Consider the following 20889-nt stretch of genomic DNA (forward strand, 5'->3'; position numbering starts at 1 on the left):
AAGGGGGCGTTCCAAGTCTTCGAGGGGGCGTTCTATGTCTTCGAGGGGGGCGTTCTAAGTCTTCGAGTGGGGGCCTTCTACGTCTTCGAGGAGGGCGTTCTAAGTCTTCGAGAAGGGAATTCTATGTCCTCGAGGGGGCATTCTAAATGTTCGAGGGGGCGTTCTAAGTCTTCCAGGGGGCGTTCTAAGTCTTCTTGTGGGGCAAGGGGACATTCTAAGACTTCGAGGGGGCGTGCTAAGTCTTCGAGGGGGGCGTTCTAAGTCTTCGCGGGGACGTTCTAAGTCTTCGAAGGGGGCGTTCCAAGTCTTCGAGGGGGGCGTTCTATGTTTCCAAAGGGGGGCGTTCTAACTCTTCGAGTGGGGGCCTTCTACGTCTTCGAGGAGGGCGTTCTAAGTCTTCGAGGGGGGCGTTCTATGTCTTCGAGGGGGCCGTTCTAAGTCTTCGAGGTGGGCGTTCTACGTCTTCGTGGAGGGCGTTCTGAGTCTTCGAGAAGGGAATTCGAAGTCTTCGAGGAGGCATTCTAAATGTTCGAGGGGGCGTTCTATGTCTTGGAATGGATTCTAAGTCTGCGAGAGGGCGTTCTAAGTCTTCGAGAGGGCGTTCTAAGTCTTCGTGGGGGCGTTCTAAGTCTTCGAGGGGGCGTTCTAAGTCTTCTTGGGGGCGTTCTAACTCTTCGAAGGGGGCGTTCTAAGTTTTCGATTGGGCGTTGTAACTCTTCGAGGGGCCGTTCTAATTCTAAGAGGGGGCGTTCTTAGTCTTCGAGGGGGCATTCTAAGTCTTCGAGGGGCGAGGGGACATTCTAAGTCTTCGAAGGGATTCTAAGTTTTCGAGCGGGGCGTTCTAAGTCTTCGAGGGGGCGATCTAAGTCTTCGAGGGGGGCGTTCTATGTCTTCGAGGGGGCCGTTCTAAGTCTTCGAGGGGGGCGTTCTAAGTCTTCGAAGGGGGGCGTTCTACGTCTTCGAGGAGGGAATTCGAAGTCTTCGAGGGGGCATTCTAAATGTTCGAGGGGGCGTTCTAAGTCTTGGAGGGAGGCGTTCTATGTCTTCGCGGGGGCATTATAAGTCTTCCAGGGGGCGTTCTAAGTCTTCTTGGGGGGCAAGGGGACATTCTAAGACTTCGAGGGGGCGTGCTAAGTCTTCGAGGGGGGCGTTCTAAGTCTTCGCGGGGACGTTCTAAGTCTTCGAAGGGGGCGTTCCAAGTCTTCGAGGGGGCGTTCTATGTCTTCGAGGGTGGCGTTCTAAGTCTTCGAGTGGGGGCCTTCTACGTCTTCGAGGAGGGCGTTCTAAGTCTTCGAGAAGGGAATTCTATGTCCTCGAGGGGGCATTCTAAATGTTCGAGGGGGCGTTCTAAGTCTTCCAGGGGGCGTTCTAAGTTTTCTTGTGGGGCAAAGGGACATTCTAAGACTTCGAGGGGGCGTGCTAAGTCTTCGAGGGGGGCGTTCTAAGTCTTCGCGGGGACGTTCTAAGTCTTCGAAGGGGGCTTTCCAAGTCTTCGAGGGGGCGTTCTATGTCTTTGAGGGGGGCGTTCTAAGTCTTCGAGTGGGGGCCTTCTACGTCTTCGAGGAGGGCGTTCTAAGTCTTCGAGGGGGGCGTTCTATGTCTTCGAGGGGGCCGTTCTAAGTCTTCGAGGGGGGCGTTCTAAGTCTTCGAGGGGGGCGTTCTACGTCTTCGTGGAGGGCGTTCTGAGTCTTCGAGAAGGGAATTCGAAGTCTTCGAGGAGGCATTCTAAATGTTCGAGGGGGCGTTCTATGTCTTGGAATGGATTCTAAGTCTGCGAGAGGGCGTTCTAAGTCTTCGAGGGGGCGTTCTAAGTCTTCTTGGGGGCGTTCTAACTCTTCGAAGGGGGCGTTCTAAGTTTTCGATTTGGCGTTCTAACTCTTCGAGGGGCCGTTCTAATTCTAAGAGGGGGCGTTCTTATTCTTTGAGGGGGCATTCTAAGTCTTCGAGGGGCGAGGGGACATTCTAAGTCTTCGAAGGGATTCTAAGTTTTCGAGGGGGCATTCTAAGTCTTCGAGGGGGCGATCAAAATCTTCGAGGGGTGCGTTTTAAGTCTTCGAGTGGGGTGTCATAAGTCTCCGAGGGGGCATCCTAAATCTTCGAGGGGGCGTGCTAAGTCTTCGCGGGGGCGTTCTAAGTCTTCGAGGGGGCGTTCTACGTCTTCGAGGAGGGCGTTCTCAGTCTTCGAGAAGGGAATTCGAAGTCTTCGAGGGGGCATTCTAAATGTTCGAGGGGGCGTTCTCAGTCTTGGAAAGGATTCTAAGTCTTCGAGGGGGCGTTCTAAGTCTTCGAAGGGGGCGTTCCAAGTCTTCGAGTGGGCGTTCTAAGTCTTCGAGCGGGGCGTTCTAAGTCTTCGAGGGGGCGATCTAAGTCTTCGAGGGGGGCGTTCTATGTCTTCGAGGGGGCCGTTCTAAGTCTTCGAGGGGGGCGTTCAAGTCTTCGATGGGGGCGTTCTACGTCTTCGAGGAAGGCGTTCTAAGTCTTCGAGAAGGGAATTCGAAGTCTTAGAGGGGGCATTCTAAATGTTCGAGGGGGCGTTCTAAGTCTTCGAGGGAGGCGTTCTATGTCTTCGCGGGGGCATTCTAAGCCTTCCAGGGGCCGTTCTAAATCTTCTTGGGGGGCAAGGGGACATTCTAAGACTTCGAGGAGGCGTTCTCAGTCTTGGAAAGGATTCTAAGTCTTCGAGGGGGCGTTCTAAGTCTTCGAAGGGGGCGTTCCAAGTCTTCGAGTGGGCGTTCTAAGTCTTCGAGCGGGGCGTTCTAAGTCTTCGAGCGGGGCGTTCTAAGTCTTCGAGGGGGCGATCTAAGTCTTCGAGGGGGGCGTTCTAAGTCTTCGCGGGGACGTTCTAAGTCTTCGAAGGGGGCGTTCCAAGTCTTCGAGGGGGCGTTCTATGTCTTCGAGGGTGGCGTTCTAAGTCTTCGAGTGGGGGCCTTCTACGTCTTCGAGGAGGGCGTTCTAAGTCTTCGAGAAGGGAATTCTATGTCCTCGAGGGGGCATTCTAAATGTTCGAGGGGGCGTTCTAAGTCTTCCAGGGGGCGTTCTAAGTTTTCTTGTGGGGCAAGGGGACATTCTAAGACTTCGAGGGGGCGTGCTAAGTCTTCGAGGGGGGCGTTCTAAGTCTTCGCGGGGACGTTCTAAGTCTTCGAAGGGGGCTTTCCAAGTCTTCGAGGGGGGCGTTCTATGTCTTCGAGGGGGCCGTTCTAAGTCTTCGAGGTGGGCGTTCTACGTCTTCGTGGAGGGCGTTCTGAGTCTTCGAGAAGGGAATTCGAAGTCTTCGAGGAGGCATTCTAAATGTTCGAGGGGGCGTTCTATGTCTTGGAATGGATTCTAAGTCTGCGAGAGGGCGTTCTAAGTCTTCGAGAGGGCGTTCTAAGTCTTCGTGGGGGCGTTCTAAGTCTTCGAGGGGGCGTTCTAAGTCTTCTTGGGGGCGTTCTAACTCTTCGAAGGGGGCGTTCTAAGTTTTCGATTGGGCGTTGTAACTCTTCGAGGGGCCGTTCTAATTCTAAGAGGGGGCGTTCTTAGTCTTCGAGGGGGCATTCTAAGTCTTCGAGGGGCGAGGGGACATTCTAAGTCTTCGAAGGGATTCTAAGTTTTCGAGCGGGGCGTTCTAAGTCTTCGAGGGGGCGATCTAAGTCTTCGAGGGGGGCGTTCTATGTCTTCGAGGGGGCCGTTCTAAGTCTTCGAGGGGGGCGTTCTAAGTCTTCGAAGGGGGGCGTTCTACGTCTTCGAGGAGGGAATTCGAAGTCTTCGAGGGGGCATTCTAAATGTTCGAGGGGGCGTTCTAAGTCTTGGAGGGAGGCGTTCTATGTCTTCGCGGGGGCATTATAAGTCTTCCAGGGGGCGTTCTAAGTCTTCTTGGGGGGCAAGGGGACATTCTAAGACTTCGAGGGGGCGTGCTAAGTCTTCGAGGGGGGCGTTCTAAGTCTTCGCGGGGACGTTCTAAGTCTTCGAAGGGGGCGTTCCAAGTCTTCGAGGGGGCGTTCTATGTCTTCGAGGGTGGCGTTCTAAGTCTTCGAGTGGGGGCCTTCTACGTCTTCGAGGAGGGCGTTCTAAGTCTTCGAGAAGGGAATTCTATGTCCTCGAGGGGGCATTCTAAATGTTCGAGGGGGCGTTCTAAGTCTTCCAGGGGGCGTTCTAAGTTTTCTTGTGGGGCAAAGGGACATTCTAAGACTTCGAGGGGGCGTGCTAAGTCTTCGAGGGGGGCGTTCTAAGTCTTCGCGGGGACGTTCTAAGTCTTCGAAGGGGGCTTTCCAAGTCTTCGAGGGGGCGTTCTATGTCTTTGAGGGGGGCGTTCTAAGTCTTCGAGTGGGGGCCTTCTACGTCTTCGAGGAGGGCGTTCTAAGTCTTCGAGGGGGGCGTTCTATGTCTTCGAGGGGGCCGTTCTAAGTCTTCGAGGGGGGCGTTCTAAGTCTTCGAGGGGGGCGTTCTACGTCTTCGTGGAGGGCGTTCTGAGTCTTCGAGAAGGGAATTCGAAGTCTTCGAGGAGGCATTCTAAATGTTCGAGGGGGCGTTCTATGTCTTGGAATGGATTCTAAGTCTGCGAGAGGGCGTTCTAAGTCTTCGAGGGGGCGTTCTAAGTCTTCTTGGGGGCGTTCTAACTCTTCGAAGGGGGCGTTCTAAGTTTTCGATTTGGCGTTCTAACTCTTCGAGGGGCCGTTCTAATTCTAAGAGGGGGCGTTCTTATTCTTTGAGGGGGCATTCTAAGTCTTCGAGGGGCGAGGGGACATTCTAAGTCTTCGAAGGGATTCTAAGTTTTCGAGGGGGCATTCTAAGTCTTCGAGGGGGCGATCAAAATCTTCGAGGGGTGCGTTTTAAGTCTTCGAGTGGGGTGTCATAAGTCTCCGAGGGGGCATCCTAAATCTTCGAGGGGGCGTGCTAAGTCTTCGCGGGGGCGTTCTAAGTCTTCGAGGGGGCGTTCTACGTCTTCGAGGAGGGCGTTCTCAGTCTTCGAGAAGGGAATTCGAAGTCTTCGAGGGGGCATTCTAAATGTTCGAGGGGGCGTTCTCAGTCTTGGAAAGGATTCTAAGTCTTCGAGGGGGCGTTCTAAGTCTTCGAAGGGGGCGTTCCAAGTCTTCGAGTGGGCGTTCTAAGTCTTCGAGCGGGGCGTTCTAAGTCTTCGAGGGGGCGATCTAAGTCTTCGAGGGGGGCGTTCTATGTCTTCGAGGGGGCCGTTCTAAGTCTTCGAGGGGGGCGTTCAAGTCTTCGATGGGGGCGTTCTACGTCTTCGAGGAAGGCGTTCTAAGTCTTCGAGAAGGGAATTCGAAGTCTTAGAGGGGGCATTCTAAATGTTCGAGGGGGCGTTCTAAGTCTTCGAGGGAGGCGTTCTATGTCTTCGCGGGGGCATTCTAAGCCTTCCAGGGGCCGTTCTAAATCTTCTTGGGGGGCAAGGGGACATTCTAAGACTTCGAGGAGGCGTTCTCAGTCTTGGAAAGGATTCTAAGTCTTCGAGGGGGCGTTCTAAGTCTTCGAAGGGGGCGTTCCAAGTCTTCGAGTGGGCGTTCTAAGTCTTCGAGCGGGGCGTTCTAAGTCTTCGAGCGGGGCGTTCTAAGTCTTCGAGGGGGCGATCTAAGTCTTCGAGGGGGGCGTTCTAAGTCTTCGCGGGGACGTTCTAAGTCTTCGAAGGGGGCGTTCCAAGTCTTCGAGGGGGCGTTCTATGTCTTCGAGGGTGGCGTTCTAAGTCTTCGAGTGGGGGCCTTCTACGTCTTCGAGGAGGGCGTTCTAAGTCTTCGAGAAGGGAATTCTATGTCCTCGAGGGGGCATTCTAAATGTTCGAGGGGGCGTTCTAAGTCTTCCAGGGGGCGTTCTAAGTTTTCTTGTGGGGCAAGGGGACATTCTAAGACTTCGAGGGGGCGTGCTAAGTCTTCGAGGGGGGCGTTCTAAGTCTTCGCGGGGACGTTCTAAGTCTTCGAAGGGGGCTTTCCAAGTCTTCGAGGGGGGCGTTCTATGTCTTTGAGGGGGGCGTTCTAAGTCTTCGAGTGGGGGCCTTCTACGTCTTCGAGGAGGGCGTTCTAAGTCTTCGAGGGGGGCGTTCTATGTCTTCGAGGGGGCCGTTCTAAGTCTTCGAGGGGGGCGTTCTAAGTCTTCGAGGGGGGCGTTCTACGTCTTCGTGGAGGGCGTTCTGAGTCTTCGAGAAGGGAATTCGAAGTCTTCGAGGAGGCATTCTAAATGTTCGAGGGGGCGTTCTATGTCTTGGAATGGATTCTAAGTCTGCGAGAGGGCGTTATAAGTCTTCGAGGGGGCGTTCTAAGTCTTCTTGGGGGCGTTCTAACTCTTCGAAGGGGGCGTTCTAAGTTTTCGATTTGGCGTTCTAACTCTTCGAGGGGCCGTTCTAATTCTAAGAGGGGGCGTTCTTATTCTTTGAGGGGGCATTCTAAGTCTTCGAGGGGCGAGGGGACATTCTAAGTCTTCGAAGGGATTCTAAGTTTTCGAGGGGGCATTCTAAGTCTTCGAGGGGGCGATCAAAATCTTCGAGGGGTGCGTTTTAAGTCTTCGAGTGGGGTGTCATAAGTCTCCGAGGGGGCATCCTAAATCTTCGAGGGGGCGTGCTAAGTCTTCGCGGGGGCGTTCTAAGTCTTCGAGGGGGCGTTCTACGTCTTCGAGGAGGGCGTTCTCAGTCTTCGAGAAGGGAATTCGAAGTCTTCGAGGGGGCATTCTAAATGTTCGAGGGGGCGTTCTCAGTCTTGGAAAGGATTCTAAGTCTTCGAGGGGGCGTTCTAAGTCTTCGAAGGGGGCGTTCCAAGTCTTCGAGTGGGCGTTCTAAGTCTTCGAGCGGGGCGTTCTAAGTCTTCGAGGGGGCGATCTAAGTCTTCGAGGGGGGCGTTCTATGTCTTCGAGGGGGCCGTTCTAAGTCTTCGAGGGGGGCGTTCAAGTCTTCGATGGGGGCGTTCTACGTCTTCGAGGAAGGCGTTCTAAGTCTTCGAGAAGGGAATTCGAAGTCTTAGAGGGGGCATTCTAAATGTTCGAGGGGGCGTTCTAAGTCTTCGAGGGAGGCGTTCTATGTCTTCGCGGGGGCATTCTAAGCCTTCCAGGGGCCGTTCTAAATCTTCTTTGGGGGCAAGGGGACATTCTAAGACTTCGAGGAGGCGTTCTCAGTCTTGGAAAGGATTCTAAGTCTTCGAGGGGGCGTTCTAAGTCTTCGAAGGGGGCGTTCCAAGTCTTCGAGTGGGCGTTCTAAGTCTTCGAGCGCGGCGTTCTAAGTCTTCGAGCGGGGCGTTCTAAGTCTTCGAGGGGGCGATCTAAGTCTTCGAGGGGGGCATTCTATGTCTTCGAGGGGGCCGTTCTAAGTCTTCGAGGGGGTGTTCTAAGTCTTCGAGGGGGGCGTTCTACGTCTTCGAGGAGGGCGTTCTAAGTCTTCGAGAAGGGAATTCGAAGTCTTCGAGGGGGCATTCTAAATGTTCGAGGGGGCGTTCTAAGTCTTCGAGGGAGGCGTTCTATGTCTTCGCGGGGGCATTCTAAGTCTTCCAGGGGGCGTTCTAAGTCTTCTTGGGGGGCAAGGGGACATTCTAAGACTTCGAAGGGGCGTGCTAAGTCTTCGAGGGAGACGTTCTAAGTCTTCGCGGGGACGTTCTAAGTCTTCTAACGGAGCGTTCCAAGTCTTCGAGGGGGCGTTCTATGTCTTCGAGGGGGGCGTTCTAAGTCTTCGAGTGGGGGCCTTCTACGTCTTCGAGGAGGGCGTTCTAAGTCTTCGAGAAGGGAATTCGAAGTCTTAGAGGGGGCATTCTAAATGTTCGAGGGGGCGTTCTAAGTCTTCGAGGGCGGCGTTCTATGTCTTCGCGGGGGCATTCTAAGCCTTCCAGGGGCCGTTCTAAATTTTCTTGGGGGGCAAGGGGACATTCTAAGACTTCGAGGAGGCGTTCTCAGTCTTGGAAAGGATTCTAAGTCTTCGAGGGGGCGTTCTAAGTCTTCGAAGGGGGCGTTCCAAGTCTTCGAGTGGGCGTTCTAAGTCTTCGAGCGGGGCGTTCTAAGTCTTCGAGCGGGGCGTTCTAAGTCTTCGAGGGGGCGATCTAAGTCTTCGAGGGGGGCGTTCTATGTCTTCGAGGGGGCCTTTCTAAGTCTTCGAGGGGGGCGTTCTAAGTCTTCGAGGGGGGCGTTCTACGTCTTCGAGGAGGGCGTTCTAAGTCTTCGAGAAGGGAATTCGAAGTCTTCGAGGGGGCATTCTAAATGTTCGAGGGGGCGTTCTAAGTCTTCGAGGGAGGCGTTCTATGTCTTCGCGGGGGCATTCTAAGTCTTCCAGGGGGCGTTCTAAGTCTTCTTGGGGGGCAAGGGGACATTCTAAGACTTCGAGGGGGCGTGCTAAGTCTTCGAGGGGGGCGTTCTAAGTCTTCGCGGGGACGTTCTAAGTCTTCGAAGGGGGCGTTCCAAGTCTTCGAGGGGGCGTTCTATGTCTTCGAGGGTGGCGTTCTAAGTCTTCGAGTGGGGGCCTTCTACGTCTTCGAGGAGGGCGTTCTAAGTCTTCGAGAAGGGAATTCTATGTCCTCGAGGGGGCATTCTAAATGTTCGAGGGGGCGTTCTAAGTCTTCCAGGGGGCGTTCTAAGTCTTCTTGTGGGGCAAGGGGACATTCTAAGACTTCGAGGGGGCGTGCTAAGTCTTCGAGGGGGGCGTTGTAAGTCTTCGCGGGGACGTTCTAAGTCTTCGAAGGGGGCGTTCCAAGTCTTCGAGGGGGGCGTTCTATGTCTTCGAGGGGGGCGTTCTAAGTCTTCGAGTGGGGGCCTTCTACGTCTTCGAGGAGGGCGTTCTAAGTCTTCGAGGGGGGCGTTCTATGTCTTCGAGGGGGCCGTTCTAAGTCTTCGAGGGGGGGCGTTCTAAGTCTTCGAGGGGGGCGTTCTACGTCTTCGTGGAGGGCGTTCTGAGTCTTCGAGAAGGGAATTCGAAATCTTCGAGGAGGCATTCTAAATGTTCGAGGGGGCGTTCTATGTCTTGGAATGGATTCTAAGTCTGCGAGAGGGCGTTCTAAGTCTTCGAGAGGGCGTTCTAAGTCTTCGTGGGGGCGTTCTAAGTCTTCGAGGGGGCGTTCTAAGTCTTCTTGGGGGCGTTCTAACTCTTCGAAGGGGGCGTTCTAAGTTTTCGATTGGGCGTTGTAACTCTTCGAGGGGCCGTTCTAATTCTAAGAGGGGGCGTTCTTAGTCTTCGAGGGGGCATTCTAAGTCTTCGAGGGGCGAGGGGACATTCTAAGTCTTCGAAGGGATTCTAAGTTTTCGAGGGGGCATTCTAAGTCTTCGAGGGGGCGATCAAAATCTTCGAGGGGTGCGTTTTAAGTCTTCGAGGGGGGCGTCATAAGTCTCCGAGGGGGGCATCCTAAATCTTCGAGGGGGCGTGCTAAGTCTTCGAGGGGGGCGTTCTAAGTCTTCGCGGGGGCGTTCTAAGTCTTCGAGGGGGGCGTTCTACGTCTTCGAGGAGGGCGCTCTCAGTCTTCGAGAAGGGAATTCGAAGTCTTCGAGGGGGCATTCTAAATGTTCGAGGGGGCGTTCTCAGTCTTGGAAAGGATTCTAAGTCTTCGAGGGGGCGTTCTAAGTCTTCGAAGGGGGCGTTCCAAGTCTTCGAGTGGGCGTTCTAAGTCTTCGAGCGGGGTGTTCTAAGTCTTCGAGCGGGGCGTTCTAAGTCTTCGAGGGGGCGATCTAAGTCTTCGAGGGGGGCGTTCTATGTCTTCGAGGGGGCCGTTCTAAGTCTTCGAGGGGGGCGTTCAAGTCTTCGAGGAGGGGCGTTCTACGTGTTCGAGGAGGGCGTTCTAAGTCTTCGAGAAGGGAATTCGAAGTCTTCGAGGGGGCATTCTAAATGTTCGAGGGGTCGTTCTAAGTCTTGGAAAGGATTCTAAGTCTTCGAGAGGGCGTTCTAAGTCTTCGAGAGGGCGTTCTAAGTCTTCGAGGGGGCGTTCTAAGTCTTCGAGCGGGGCTTTCTTAGTCTTCGAGGGGGCGATCTAAGTCTTCGAGGGGGGCTTTCTGTCTTCGAGGGGGACGTTCTAAGTCTTCGAAGGGGGCGTTCTAAGTCTTCGAGGGGGGCGTTCTATGTCTTCGAGTGGGGGCGTTCTACGTCTTCGAGGAGGGCGTTCTAAGTCTTCGAGAAGGGAATTCTATGTCTCCGAGGGGGCATTCTAAATGTTCAAGGGGGCGTTCTAAGTCTTGGAAAGGATTCTAAGTCTTCGAGGGGGGCGTTCTAAGTCTTCGAGGGGGCGTTCTAAGTCTTCGTGAAGACGTTCTAAGTCTTCGAAGTAGGCGTTCCAAGTCTTCGAGGGGGCGTTCTAAGTCTTCGATCGGGGCGTTCTAAGTCTTCGAGGGGCGATCTAAGTCTTCGAGAGGGTCGTTCTAAGTCTTGGAGGGTGGCGTTCTAAGACTTCGGGGGGCGTTCTAAGTCTTCGGAGGGTGCGTTCTAAGTCTTGGAGGGGGGAGGGGACATTGTAAGTCTTCGAAGGGATTCTAAGTCTTCGAGGGGGCATTCTAATTCTTCGAGGGGGCGATCAAAGTCTTCGAGGGGGGCGTTCTAAGTCTACGCGGGGGCGTTCTAAGTCTTCGAAGGGGGCGTTTTAAGTCTTAGAGGGGGCGTTCTAAGACTTCGAGCGGGGCGTTCTACGTCTTCGAGGTGCGGATCTAAGTCTTCGAGGGGGCGTTCTATGTCTTCGAGGGGGCCGTTCTAAGTCTTCGAGGGGGGCGTTCTAAGTCTTGGAGTGGGGGCGTTCTACGTCTTCGAGGAGGGCGTTCTAAGTCTTCGAGAAGGGAATTCTATGTCTTCGAGGGGGCATTCTAAATGTTCGAGGGGGCGTTGTAAGTCTTGGAAAGGATTCTAGGTCTTCGAGGAGGGCGTTCTACGTCTTCGAGGAGGGCGTTCTAAGTCTTCGAGAAGGGAATTCGAAGTCTTCGAGGGGGCATTCTAAATGTTCAAGGGGGCGTTCTAAGTCTTTGAGGGAGGCGTTCTATGTCTTCGCGGGGGGCAAGGGGACATTCTAAGACTTCGAGGGGCGTTCTCAGTCTTGGAAAGAATTCTAAGTCTTCGAGGGGGCGTTCTAAGTCTTCGAAGGGGGCGTTCCAAGTCTTCGAGTGGGCGTTCTAAGTCTTCGAGCGGGGCGTTCTAAGTCTTCGAGGGGGCGATCTAAGTCTTCGAGGGGGGCGTTCTATGTCTTCGAGGGGGCCGTTCTACGTCTTCGAGGGGGGCGTTCTAAGTCTTCGATGGGGGGCGTTCTACGTCTTCGAGGAGGGCGTTCTAAGTCTTCGAGAAGGGAATTCGAAGTCTTCGAGGGGGCATTCTAAATGTTCGAGGGGGCGTTCTAAGTCTTCGAGGGAGGCGTTCTATGTCTTCGCGGGGGCATTCTAAGTCTTCCAGGGGGCGTTCTAAGTCTTCTTGGGGGGCAAGGGGACATTCTAAGACTTCGAGGGGCCGTGCTAAGTCTTCGAGGGAGACGTTCTAAGTCTTCGCGGGGACGTTCTAAGTCTTCTAACGGAGCGTTCCAAGTCTTCGAGGGGGCGTTCTATGTCTTCGAGGGGGGCGTTCTAAGTCTTCGAGTGGGGGCCTTCTACGTCTTCGAGGAGGGCGTTCTAAGTCTTCGAGAAGGGAATTCGAAGTCTTAGAGGGGGCATTCTAAATGTTCGAGGGGGCGTTCTAAGTCTTCCAGGGGGCGTTCTAAGTCTTCTTGTGGGGCAAGGGGACATTCTAAGACTTCGAGGGGGCGTGCTAAGTCTTCGAGGGGGGCGTTCTAAGTCTTCGCGGGGACGTTCTAAGTCTTCGAAGGGGGCGTTCCAAGTCTTCGAGGGGGGCGTTCTATGTCTTCGAGGGGGGCGTTCTAAGTCTTCGAGTGGGGGCCTTCTACGTCTTCGAGGAGGGCGTTCTAAGTCTTCGAGGGGGGCGTTCTATGTCTTCGAGGGGGCCGTTCTAAGTCTTCGAGGGGGGCGTTCAAGTCTTCGAGGAGGGGCGTTCTACGTGTTCGAGGAGGGCGTTCTAAGTCTTCGAGAAGGGAATTCGAAGTCTTCGAGGGGGCATTCTAAATGTTCGAGGGGTCGTTCTAAGTCTTGGAAAGGATTCTAAGTCTTCGAGAGGGCGTTCTAAGTCTTCGAGAGGGCGTTCTAAGTCTTCGAGGGGGCGTTCTAAGTCTTCGAGCGGGGCGTTCTTAGTCTTCGAGGGGGCGATCTAAGTCTTCGAGGGGGGCTTTCTGTCTTCGAGGGGGACGTTCTAAGTCTTCGAAGGGGGCGTTCTAAGTCTTCGAGGGGGGCGTTCTATGTCTTCGAGTGGGGGCGTTCTACGTCTTCGAGGAGGGCGTTCTAAGTCTTCGAGAAGGGAATTCTATGTCTCCGAGGGGGCATTCTAAATGTTCAAGGGGGCGTTCTAAGTCTTGGAAAGGATTCTAAGTCTTCGAGGGGGGCGTTCTAAGTCTTCGAGGGGGGCGTTCTAAGTCTTCGTGGGGACGTTCTAAGTCTTCGAAGTAGGCGTTCCAAGTCTTCGAGGGGGCGTTCTAAGTCTTCGATCGGGGCGTTCTAAGTCTTCGAGGGGCGATATAAGTCTTCGAGAGGGTCGTTCTAAGTCTTGGAGGGTGGCGTTCTAAGACTTCGGGGGGCGTTCTAAGTCTTCGGAGGGTGCGTTCTAAGTCTTGGAGGGGGGAGGGGACATTGTAAGTCTTCGAAGGGATTCTAAGTCTTCGAGGGGGCATTCTAATTCTTCGAGGGGGCGATCAAAGTCTTCGAGGGGGGCGTTCTAAGTCTACGCGGGGGCGTTCTAAGTCTTCGAAGGGGGCGTTTTAAGTCTTAGAGGGGGCGTTCTAAGTCTTCGAGCGGGGCGTTCTACGTCTTCGAGGGGGCGATCTAAGTCTTCGAGGGGGCGTTCTATGTCTTCGAGGGGGCCGTTCTAAGTCTTCGAGGGGGGCGTTCTAAGTCTTGGAGTGGGGGCGTTCTACGTCTTCGAGGAGGGCGTTCTAAGTCTTCGAGAAGGGAATTCTATGTCTTCGAGGGGGCATTCTAAATGTTCGAGGGGGCGTTGTAAGTCTTGGAAAGGATTCTAGGTCTTCGAGGAGGGCGTTCTACGTCTTCGAGGAGGGCGTTCTAAGTCTTCGAGAAGGGAATTCGAAGTCTTCGAGGGGGCATTCTAAATGTTCGAGGGGGCGTTCTAAGTCTTCGAGGGAGGCGTTCTATGTCTTCGCGGGGGCATTCTAAGTCTTCCAGGGGGCGTTCTAAGTCTTCTTGGGGGGCAAGGGGACATTCTAAGACTTCGAGGGGGCGTGCTAAGTCTTCGAGGGGGGCGTTCTAAGTCTTCGCGGGGACGTTCTAAGTCTTCGAAGGGGGCGTTCCAAGTCTTCGAGGGGGCGTTCTATGTCTTCGAGGGGGGCGTTCTAAGTCTTCGAGTGGGGGCCTTCTACGTCTTCGAGGAGGGCGTTCTAAGTCTTCGAGAAGGGAATTCTATGTCCTCGAGGGGGCATTCTAAATGTTCGAGGGGGCGTTCTAAGTCTTCCAGGGGGCGTTCTAAGTCTTCTTGTGGGGCAAGGGGACATTCTAAGACTTCGAGGGGGCGTGCTAAGTCTTCGAGGGGGGCGTTCTAAGTCTTCGCGGGGACGTTCTAAGTCTTCGAAGGGGGCGTTCCAAGTCTTCGAGGGGGGCGTTCTATGTCTTCGAGGGGGGCGTTCTAAGTCTTCGAGTGGGGGCCTTCTACGTCTTCGAGGAGGGCGTTCTAAGTCTTCGAGGGGGGCGTTCTATGTCTTCGAGGGGGCCGTTCTAAGTCTTCGAGGGGGGCGTTCAAGTCTTCGAGGAGGGGCTTTCTACGTGTTCGAGGAGGGCGTTCTAAGTCTTCGAGAAGGGAATTCGAAGTCTTCGAGGGGGCATTCTAAATGTTCGAGGGGTCGTTCTAAGTCTTGGAAAGGATTCTAAGTCTTCGAGAGGGCGTTCTAAGTCTTCGAGAGGGCGTTCTAAGTCTTCGAGGGGGCGTTCTAAGTCTTCGAGCGGGGCGTTCTTAGTCTTCGAGGGGGCGATCTAAGTCTTCGAGGGGGGCTTTCTGTCTTCGAGGGGGACGTTCTAAGTCTTCGAAGGGGGCGTTCTAAGTCTTCGAGGGGGGCGTTCTATGTCTTCGAGTGGGGGCGTTCTACGTCTTCGAGGAGGGCGTTCTAAGTCTTCGAGAAGGGAATTCTATGTCTCCGAGGGGGCATTCTAAATGTTCAAGGGGGCGTTCTAAGTCTTGGAAAGGATTCTAAGTCTTCGAGGGGGGCGTTCTAAGTCTTCGAGGGGGGCGTTCTAAGTCTTCGTGGGGACGTTCTAAGTCTTCGAAGTAGGCGTTCCAAGTCTTCGAGGGGGCGTTCTAAGTCTTCGATCGGGGCGTTCTAAGTCTTCGAGGGGCGATATAAGTCTTCGAGAGGGTCGTTCTAAGTCTTGGAGGGTGGCGTTCTAAGACTTCGGGGGGCGTTCTAAGTCTTCGGAGGGTGCGTTCTAAGTCTTGGAGGGGGGAGGGGACATTGTAAGTCTTCGAAGGGATTCTAAGTCTTCGAGGGGGCATTCTAATTCTTCGAGGGGGCGATCAAAGTCTTCGAGGGGGGCGTTCTAAGTCTACGCGGGGGCGTTCTAAGTCTTCGAAGGGGGCGTTTTAAGTCTTAGAGGGGGCGTTCTAAGTCTTCGAGCGGGGCGTTCTACGTCTTCGAGGGGGCGATCTAAGTCTTCGAGGGGGCGTTCTATGTCTTCGAGGGGGCCGTTCTAAGTCTTCGAGGGGGGCGTTCTAAGTCTTGGAGTGGGGGCGTTCTACGTCTTCGAGGAGGGCGTTCTAAGTCTTCGAGAAGGGAATTCTATGTCTTCGAGGGGGCATTCTAAATGTTCGAGGGGGCGTTGTAAGTCTTGGAAAGGATTCTAGGTCTTCGAGGAGGGCGTTCTACGTCTTCGAGGAGGGCGTTCTAAGTCTTCGAGAAGGGAATTCGAAGTCTTCGAGGGGGCATTCTAAATGTTCGAGGGGGCGTTCTAAGTCTTCGAGGGAGGCGTTCTATGTCTTCGCGGGGGCATTCTAAGTCTTCCAGGGGGCGTTCTAAGTCTTCTTGGGGGGCAAGGGGACATTCTAAGACTTCGAGGGGGCGTGCTAAGTCTTCGAGGGGGGCGTTCTAAGTCTTCGCGGGGACGTTCTAAGTCTTCGAAGGGGGCGTTCCAAGTCTTCGAGGGGGCGTTCTATGTCTTCGAGGGGGGCGTTCTAAGTCTTCGAGTGGGGGCCTTCTACGTCTTCGAGGAGGGCGTTCTAAGTCTTCGAGAAGGGAATTCTATGTCCTCGAGGGGGCATTCTAAATGTTCGAGGGGGCGTTCTAAGTCTTCCAGGGGGCGTTCTAAGTCTTCTTGTGGGGCAAGGGGACATTCTAAGACTTCGAGGGGGCGTGCTAAGTCTTCGAGGGGGGCGTTCTAAGTCTTCGCGGGGACGTTCTAAGTCTTCGAAGGGGGCGTTCCAAGTCTTCGAGGGGGGCGTTCTATGTCTTCGAGGGGGGCGTTCTAAGTCTTCGAGTGGGGGCCTTCTACGTCTTCGAGGAGGGCGTTCTAAGTCTTCGAGGGGGGCGTTCTATGTCTTCGAGGGGGCCGTTCTAAGTCTTCGAGGGGGGCGTTCAAGTCTTCGAGGAGGGGCTTTCTACGTGTTCGAGGAGGGCGTTCTAAGTCTTCGAGAAGGGAATTCGAAGTCTTCGAGGGGGCATTCTAAATGTTCGAGGGGTCGTTCTAAGTCTTGGAAAGGATTCTAAGTCTTCGAGAGGGCGTTCTAAGTCTTCGAGAGGGCGTTCTAAGTCTTCGAGGGGGCGTTCTAAGTCTTCGAGCGGGGCGTTCTTAGTCTTCGAGGGGGCGATCTAAGTCTTCGAGGGGGGCTTTCTGTCTTCGAGGGGGACGTTCTAAGTCTTCGAAGGGGGCGTTCTAAGTCTTCGAGGGGGGCGTTCTATGTCTTCGAGTGGGGGCGTTCTACGTCTTCGAGGAGGGCGTTCTAAGTCTTCGAGAAGGGAATTCTATGTCTCCGAGGGGGCATTCTAAATGTTCAAGGGGGCGTTCTAAGTCTTGGAAAGGATTCTAAGTCTTCGAGGGGGGCGTTCTAAGTCTTCGAGGGGGGCGTTCTAAGTCTTCGTGGGGACGTTCTAAGTCTTCGAAGTAGGCGTTCCAAGTCTTCGAGGGGGCGTTCTAAGTCTTCGATCGGGGCGTTCTAAGTCTTCGAGGGGCGATATAAGTCTTCGAGAGGGTCGTTCTAAGTCTTGGAGGGTGGCGTTCTAAGACTTCGGGGGGCGTTCTAAGTCTTCGGAGGGTGCGTTCTAAGTCTTGGAGGGGGGAGGGGACATTGTAAGTCTTCGAAGGGATTCTAAGTCTTCGAGGGGGCATTCTAATTCTTCGAGGGGGCGATCAAAGTCTTCGAGGGGGGCGTTCTAAGTCTACGCGGGGGCGTTCTAAGTCTTCGAAGGGGGCGTTTTAAGTCTTAGAGGGGGCGTTCTAAGTCTTCGAGCGGGGCGTTCTACGTCTTCGAGGGGGCGATCTAAGTCTTCGAGGGGGCGTTCTATGTCTTCGAGGGGGCCGTTCTAAGTCTTCGAGGGGGGCGTTCTAAGTCTTGGAGTGGGGGCGTTCTACGTCTTCGAGGAGGGCGTTCTAAGTCTTCGAGAAGGGAATTCTATGTCTTCGAGGGGGCATTCTAAATGTTCGAGGGGGCGTTGTAAGTCTTGGAAAGGATTCTAGGTCTTCGAGGAGGGCGTTCTACGTCTTCGAGGAGGGCGTTCTAAGTCTTCGAGAAGGGAATTCGAAGTCTTCGAGGGAGCATTCTAAATGTTCAAGGGGGCGTTCTAAGTCTTTGAGGGAGGCGTTCTATGTCTTCGCGGGGGGCAAGGGGACATTCTAAGACTTCGAGGGGCGTTCTCAGTCTTGGAAAGAATTCTAAGTCTTCGAGGGGGCGTTCTAAGTCTTCGAAGGGGGCGTTCCAAGTCTTCGAGTGGGCGTTCTAAGTCTTCGAGCGGGGCGTTCTAAGTCTTCGAGGGGGCGATCTAAGTCTTCGAGGGGGGCGTTCTATGTCTTCGAGGGGGCCGTTCTACGTCTTCGAGGGGGGCGTTCTAAGTCTTCGATGGGGGGCGTTCTACGTCTTCGAGGAGGGCGTTCTAAGTCTTCGAGAAGGGAATTCGAAGTCTTCGAGGGGGCATTCTAAATGTTCGAGGGGGCGTGCTAAGTCTTCGAGGGAGACGTTCTAAGTCTTCGCGGGGACGTTCTAAGTCTTCTAACGGAGCGTTCCAAGTCTTCGAGGGGGCGTTCTATGTCTTCGAGGGGGGCGTTCTAAGTCTTCGAGTGGGGGCCTTCTACGTCTTCGAGGAGGGCGTTCTAAGTCTTCGAGAAGGGAATTCGAAGTCTTAGAGGGGGCATTCTAAATGTTCGAGGGGGCGTTCTAAGTCTTCGATGGAGGCGTTCTATGTCTTCGCGGGGGCATTCTAAGCCTTCCAGGGGCCGTTCTAAATCTTCTTGGGGGGCAAGGGGACATTCTAAGACTTCGAGGAGGCGTTCTCAGTCTTGGAAAGGATTCTAAGTCTTCGAGGGGGCGTTCTAAGTCTTCGAAGGGGGCGTTCCAAGTCTTCGAGTGGGCGTTCTAAGTCTTCGAGCGGGGCGTTCTAAGTCTTCGAGCGGGGCGTTCTAAGTCTTCGAGGGGGCGATCTAAGTCTTCGAGGGGGGCGTTCTATTTCTTCGAGGGGGCCGTTCTAAGTCTTCGAGGGGGGCGTTCTAAGTCTTCGAGGGGGGCGTTCTACGTCTTCGAGGAGGGCGTTCTAAGTCTTCGAGAAGGGAATTCGAAGTCTTCGAGGGGGCATTCTAAATGTTCGAGGGGGCGTTCTAAGTCTTCGAGGGAGGCGTTCTATGTCTTCGCGGGGGCATTCTAAGTCTTCCAGGGGGCGTTCTAAGTCTTCTTGGGGGGCAAGGGGACATTCTAAGACTTCGAGGGGGCGTGCTAAGTCTTCGAGGGGGGCGTTCTAAGTCTTCGCGGGGACGTTCTAAGTCTTCGAAGGGGGCGTTCCAAGTCTTCGAGGGGGCGTTCTATGTCTTCGAGGGGGGCGTTCTAAGTCTTCGAGTGGGGGCCTTCTACGTCTTCGAGGAGGGCGTTCTAAGTCTTCGAGAAGGGAATTCTATGTCCTCGAGGGGGCATTCTAAATGTTCGAGGGGGCGTTCTAAGTCTTCCAGGGGGCGTTCTAAGTCTTCTTGTGGGGCAAGGGGACATTCTAAGACTTCGAGGGGGCGTGCTAAGTCTTCGAGGGGGGCGTTCTAAGTCTTCGCGGGGACGTTCTAAGTCTTCGAAGGGGGCGTTCCAAGTCTTCGAGGGGGGCGTTCTATGTCTTCGAGGGGGGCGTTCTAAGTCTTCGAGTGGGGGCCTTCTACGTCTTCGAGGAGGGCGTTCTAAGTCTTCGAGGGGGGCGTTCTATGTCTTCGAGGGGGCCGTTCTAAGTCTTCGAGGGGCCGTTCTAATTCTAAGAGGGGGCGTTCTTAGTCTTCGAGGGGGCATTCTAAGTCTTCGAGGGGCGAGGGGACATTCTAAGTCTTCGAAGGGATTCTAAGTTTTCGAGGGGGCATTCTAAGTCTTCGAGGGGGCGATCAAAATCTTCGAGGGGTGCGTTTTAAGTCTTCGATGGGGGCGTCATAAGTCTCCGAGGGGGGCATCCTAAATCTTCGAGGGTGCGTGCTAAGTCTTCGAGGGGGGCGTTCTAAGTCTTCGCGGGGGCGTTCTAAGTCTTCGAGGGGGGCGTTCTACGTCTTCGAGGAGGGCGTTCTCAGTCTTCGAGAAGGGAATTCGAAGTCTTCGAGGGGGCATTCTAAATGTTCGAGGGGGCGTTCTCAGTCTTGGAAAGGATTCTAAGTCTTCGAGTGGGCGTTCTAAGTCTTCGAGCGGGGTGTTCTAAGTCTTCGAGCGGGGCGTTCTAAGTCTTCGAGGGGGCGATCTAAGTCTTCGAGGGGGCGTTCTAAGTCTTCGAAGGGGGCGTTCCAAGTCTTCGAGTGGGCGTTCTAAGTCTTCGAGCGGGGCGTTCTAAGTCTTCGAGGGGGCGATCGAAGTCTTCGAGGGGGGCGTTCTATGTCTTCGAGGGGGCCGTTCTACGTCTTCGAGGGGGGCGTTCTAAGTCTTCGATGGGGGGCGTTCTACGTCTTCGAGGAGGGCGTTCTAAGTCTTTGAGAAGGGAATTCGAACTCTTCGAGGGGGCATTCTAAATGTTCGAGGGGGCGTTCTAAGTCTTCGAGGGAGGCGTTCTATGTCTTCGCGGGGGCATTCTAAGTCTTCCAGGGGGCGTTCTAAGTCTTCTTGGGGGGCAAGGGGACATTCTAAGACTTTGAGTGGGCGTGCTAAGTCTTCGAGGGAGACGTTCTAAGACTTCGCGGGGACGTTCTAAGTCTTCTAACGGAGCGTTCCAAGTCTTCGAGGGGGCGTTCTATGTCTTCAAGGGGGGCGTTCTAAGTCTTCGAGAGGGGGCCTTCTACGTCTTCGAGGAGGGCGTTCTAAGTCTTCGAGAAGGGAATTCGAAGTCTTAGAAGGGGCATTCTAAATGTTCGAGGGGGCGTTCTAAGTCTTCGAGGGAGGCGTTCTATGTCTTCGCGGGGGCATTCTAAGCCTTCCAGGGGCCGTTCTAAATCTTCTTGGGGGGCAAGGGGACATTCTAAGACTTCGAGGAGGCGTTCTCAGTCTTGGAAAGGATTCTAAGTCTTCGAGGGGGCGTTCTAAGTCTTCGAAGGGGGCGTTCCAAGTCTTCGAGTGGGCGTTCTAAGTCTTCGAGCGGGGCGTTCTAAGTCTTCGAGGGGGGCGTTCTAAGTCTTCGCGGGGACGTTCTAAGTCTTCGAAGGGGGCGTTCCAAGTCTTCGAGGGGGGCGTTCTATGTTTCCGATTGGGCGTTGTAACTCTTCGAGGGGCCGTTCTAATTCTAAGAGGGGGCGTTCTTAGTCTTCGAGGGGGCATTCTAAGTCTTCGAGGGGCGAGGGGACATTCTAAGTCTTCGAAGGGATTCTAAGTTTTCGAGGGGGCATTCTAAGTCTTCGAGGGGGCGATCAAAATCTTCGAGGGGTGCGTTTGAAGTCTTGGAGGGGGGCGTCATAAGTCTTCGAGGGGGGCATCCTAAATCTTCGAGGGGGCGTGCTAAGTCTTCGAGGGGGGCGTTCTAAGTCTTCGCGGGGGCGTTCTAAGTCTTCGAGGGGGGCGTTCTACGTCTTCGAGGAGGGCGTTCTCAGTCTTCGAGAAGGGAATTCGAAGTCTTCGAGGGGGCATTCTAAATGTTCGATAGGGCGTTCTCAGTCTTGGAAAGGATTCTAAGTCTTCGAGGGGGCGTTCTAAGTCTTCGAAGGGGGCGTTCCAAGTCTTCGAGTGGGCGTTCTAAGTCTTCGAGCGGGGCGTTCTAAGTCTTCGAGGGGGCGATCTAAGTCTTCGAGGGGGGCGTTCTATGTCTTCGAGGGGGCCGTTCTAAGTCTTCGAGGGGGGCGTTCTAAGTCTTCGAAGGGGTTCGTTCTACGTCTTCGAGGAGGGAATTCGAAGTCTTCGAGGGGGCATTCTAAATGTTCGAGGGGGCGTTCTAAGTCTTGGAGGAAAGCGTTCTATGTCTTCGCGGGGGCATTATAAGTCTTCCAGGGGGCGTTCTAAGTCTTCTTGGGGGGCAAGGGGACATTCTAATACTTCGAGGGGGCGTGCTAAGTCTTCGAGGGGGGCGTTCTAAGTCTTCGCGGGGACGTTCTAAGTCTTCGAAGGGGGCGTTCCAAGTCTTCGAGGGGGCGTTCTATGTCTTCGAGGGTGGCGTTCTAAGTCTTCGAGTGGGGGCCTTCTACGTCTTCGAGGAGGGCGTTCTAAGTCTTCGAGAAGGGAATTCTATGTCCTCGAGGGGGCATTCTAAATGTTCGAGGGGGCGTTCTAAGTCTTCCAGGGGGCGTTCTAAGTTTTCTTGTGGGGCAAGGGGACATTCTAAGACTTCGAGGGGCGTGCTAAGTCTTCGAGGGGGGCGT

The sequence above is a fragment of the Stegodyphus dumicola genome, chromosome 7 (genome assembly GCF_044657685.1).
Source record: "Stegodyphus dumicola isolate Sdum_Otavi_A_Nest chromosome 7, ASM4465768v1".
NCBI classification, from domain to species: Eukaryota; Metazoa; Arthropoda; class Arachnida; order Araneae; family Eresidae; genus Stegodyphus; species Stegodyphus dumicola.